Here is a 4,739-nt window from a genome sequence, read left to right as displayed (position 1 = left end):
AATGCCTCAAAGCCCATTAGTCCCGGTTGGTGGCACCAACCGGGACTGAAGGTTAGACCTTTAGTCCCGGTTGGTGCCACCAACCGGGACTAACGGGCATCGCACCCTTTAGTCCCGGTTCGTGGCACGAACCGGGACTAAAGGGCCCAGGTGAACCGGGACTAATGCCTTAGCCGCACGAACCAAATGCACCCATTGGTCCCGGTTCTGGACTGAACCGGGACTAATGGGCTTACCCGGCCTGGACCAAAGCCCCCTTTTCTACTAGTGCATGGATCCTAATGTGTAGTGGAAGACACCCAGGGGATGAGACAGAAAAGAGGCCTCGTTAGTACTTTCTCTGTTTCTTTCTTTTCTCTCCTGCCTTATGTTTCACACAACAATTCCTTATTTCCATATTTTTCATAGTTTTATTTTGTTTTTTAATATTTTAGGAATGTTAAAAAGATATATATTTAAAAAATCAGCGAAAATAGCATATGTGTATTTACAAAATTGTGCACGCGGTTTAAAAAAATGTTCCCACATTTTTATTCAAATTTCTATACATTTCTAAAAATGTTCATGGCATTAAAAAATTATTTGAACCACTCAATAGAATATTTATCACATTAAAAAATTAATTTCACCATTCAAGAGAAATGTTCACAAGTTAAAAAAATCATGATCTTTATTAAAATAATCATGCCATACCAAACTTTGTTTGCACAAACTTTAAAAATGTTTATGGCATATATAAAACTATTTGTAACCATTTAAAAAAATCAAAACACTTACAAAAAATTCACAGGTTTATAAAAGTTAAAAAGTCATGAAACTAAAAAAAGTTCACATGTATTAAAATATGTGAATGGCATTTTAAAAACCTGGAAAACCTCACGTTATGGCTTTCAATGACCACAACTAAAGCCCGTCCTAAACAAAGGTACAAGACAAATATATAACTCGAAAGCATAATAATGGTATGCAATTACCTTGTCAAAAGGCCCCCCTTGATATCATCAAGTTGGATCATACCAACCCATAGAGTTGTATAGACCGATGGAGGTATTCATCCAATAACTGACTTCATATCGTCATCTCAAATAGTATGTTATTCTAGTAGAGATGGCGTGTGTTATTTTATAATCTTGTACATGATGCCCTAGAATCTAATAGTTTTTATAGATAACATTTCACTTTTTCGCTTGGCATCACATGAAGGTAATAAATAGCCACACTACTCTAATCAACCTTTCAACTGTCAAAAGGCGCCACTATTTAACTCCTATATTTTTCTTATCTCATTTGAACAACTATCGTTACATCCAATTTAAGTTTTGATTCATCTAAAAGTTGAGAAGATCTCTTAAATTAACAAATCATCTCGAAAATCAAAATGAATTATAGATGTTCGTCGACAGTAGAATACGAAGAATAAAAACATTTGAGTAGTTATTTGTTCTAATTCATACCACAAAGAATGTGATATGGTTCTTGTGTACAAATCGAGATGATCAACCTATAAATTGAATGATTAAGTGTACGCCCTAGCTTGATTTACTTGTGCAACCTAATCATTAATTCTATCTTGTATTCTAGTAATAGCTAAGTGTCAGCTCCTGCAAAGCTAAAAAAGTTACTTTTCAAACAACATACATGGAAAACAAAATCAAAATACCAAGAGAAGGGAAATAACAAGTGGTTCAACCATACCTTTTTTAGCTATTTTCCTCACAAAAAGGGGAACTAATTACTACATGTCTTCAACACCAAGAGAAGGGAAATAACAAGTGGTTCAACCATACCTAAATGGCATATTCCAAACACCTCTTGGAGATGGACTGTGAGTGCGCTACCTACATGCGTCTGGACTAGACCACATCCTAGAAGAATGACGACATCTAATAGTTGTGTGCCATCTTTCACTACATCTTCCGTCATCAGAATTTCTGCACATACCATGGTTACCAGTTTCCTTTTGCAAAGCTAACTTACTACAGTCATCATTATTATCCACCTCTTAAGCCTTCCAGCAGCATTCTTACTCATACTTAGTAATGGATTCATCATTATTATTGACCTATCAGATGACGCTTTAGAATGCTTCTACTTGATATCTTTATTTAACGTATTAGTACATTCCCCGTCATGCTTACTACTGCCTTTTAACCTTTTTAGGCTGATGACAAATGGATGTTGAATAGTCTCGGATAAGGACCTCCCTCCCATCTAATCCAACAATGTTCCGATTGTCTTGGAAATAGTCAAAGAATATGTACACAGTCAGCCAAAAAACATTACTTCAACAATATAAGCTTGATACAGAAAGAGGTAGTTGTTGTGACTGAAAGAAAGAGAGGTTGAACTACAATGTAGATAAAGCACAAATCATATTATGTGCAAAATATTTTTAAAATGACAAGCAACTACAGTTGTATGGCAATGTAGGATCGAAGGCACGGAAAAACATGTTCTAGAGGGGCATGTATTTTTGCTCATAGGGGAAAGAGCTCCTTCTATGTTTTAAGGATGTCATAAAACAATCTCACATGTTGGACATGTCATGTCATGTCACGTGTACATTAGAAATTTCACACTTGATACAGGGGATCTTTACACACACACTGAAAGAAAATTGTATTTTTCATTTGTCCCGAAACTCTATAGGTGAACTAAAGTGACATACATGTGAAGGTAGCAAAAATATTCATGATTTTGTGAAAATGAAGCTAAAAACATATCAGGAGGAAATAAAGAACTATAACATTCAACATCAGCAATGGGATACTAGTGTGGAAAACTATAACATTTACAAACTAATCCATGTGTCCAATACAAGAATTGTTACTAGTGTGTCCCATGGCACTTGTTATATATTCTATTAAATAAGTTCTAAATATTAACCATTCTAAAAACACTAAACTATTCATATTGCAAGACGAATACTTATAATAAGAAAAAAGTCCATTTTACTACCCTGAATAAAGTCGGTGGTTCACGTTACCCCCTGTTATATTTTTCTGCTCTCTTCACCCCCTAGACATACCTATACCGGACAAAAAAACCCTATGTGGTTTGTCTCGACTTGTAGCTAATGTGGTGTCGGTCAATGGTTGTTTTGACCTGCAAGTGGGGCCACGAGGATTAACTTAACTGAAACAAGAAATTAGTATTGTGGTTAATTAGGTAGTGGGACCCGCTTGGAAGTGACTCCCGGGGTGGATTAATTAAGTGCTAATGGTAGGTTTAGCAGGTGGCTAACCGGAGCACGACGGGCATTGCCGGACGGCCAGTTCCAATGAAAGCTGGATGCGCGCCAGGGCTCTGGGTGACTAGTGCAATGAGGCGCATCGGCTGGTTGTTGCGGCGAGAGCCAGGATGGCTAGTGCTAGTGGTGGCGACGCTTGGGTGCATGTGGGCAGCTGTGAAGGACCATGTAGACACGCAAGATGATAAGCGGGGTGGAAAGTATGGCGCAACAAGAGCTTGCTGGATAGCGCGAGGCGTCTGGGAGAGCTTGGCAGCGACGAGCTCTTCGGCAATGGCGGACAACGGCTTCGGTTAAGGAAGCTACCTTAGTAGGAGGATGAAATCAACGAAGGTGAAACAGGGTAAATGCACATGATGTCACAGTGAACTCGTATGGCATCTTTTCTGGCTCAGGAAGGCTCTAAAGTGCCTGAATCGTCATCAGCGATCTTCTGATTCCAATGAGGAAGATGACAGTGGTTAGCACGATGCAGTGTGTCTGAGCTTGAGTTCTTCTATGGAGATGTTCAAGGCATCTAGGCCGAGCTCCTAGATTTGTTGGTGTGGCAAGGGGTGGCTGCGAGGACAGAGGGTGGCGGCAAAGTTTTCTCTCCGAGATGCTCTGGAGGGAGCTACAGAAGTTGAGAGGGAGCTGCAAAAGAGGGAAGATGTAGAGGAGGCCATGCACGTCTCTAGGGCGTGAAGATATGCTCGGGGACACGTAGGGCAGCGTGAAGCAGGAGGTGGCCGTCGAAGCACAAATGCGCAACATGCAACATGCTCCTAGAGAGGGGTGGTAGATGACCCTGCCCCTCAATGGGTTTGTCTAGGCCGAAACTTACAACAGGAAAGGCCTAGGTACAATACTTCTTTTCTTTAATTCTTAGATTTAAAAAAATTGATGAGTGGGACCGACTCGCAAGACAAATACCACCCTTGACAGTGTCCGCGTCTGTATCCAGTCTGGGCAAACCACCTAGGGGTGTCTGGTATGGGATTGTTTGGGGGGGTAAGGGAACCGAAAAAAGTCAGGGGGTAATGTGAACCACCAACTTTGTTCAGGGTAGTAAAATAGGCTTTTTCTTATAATACCTATGGTGAATTTGACAAAATTATGCAATCTAAAAAGGATAACCAATAAACCAGAAGAGTACCTCTGGAAAATTATACTTTCAAGGGATGTATCAAGGGGGAGGAAGGAAGGATCAAAGGGCATCCAGCAGTGAACATGCATTGTTAGAAGGGTAGCGGCGCTTTCAAATCTCGCGCGTGTCAATGACTTAGGAGGCGGTGTGACACATGAGCTCATGCGCACAAGCTAGTGCAGAGCGAGCGCCCGGGTTTCTTGACACAAAGATCTCAGATAAAGAGAGATGCTGAAGGAATGGGGGAGAGCAAGAGGTTATGGGTGGCGCGGGAATCACCCACAATCTTCGTCGGTGCTCTGATGAGGTGGAAAGGTGGTGATGCGAAACAACCGCGAGGCAAGGAAGATCAAGGGTGGTGAC

Source organism: Triticum dicoccoides, chromosome 2A, assembly GCF_002162155.2.
Source record: "Triticum dicoccoides isolate Atlit2015 ecotype Zavitan chromosome 2A, WEW_v2.0, whole genome shotgun sequence".
NCBI classification, from domain to species: domain Eukaryota; kingdom Viridiplantae; phylum Streptophyta; class Magnoliopsida; order Poales; family Poaceae; genus Triticum; species Triticum dicoccoides.
The sequence above is the reverse complement of the archived record's forward strand: the minus strand, read 5'-3'. Positions refer to the sequence as shown.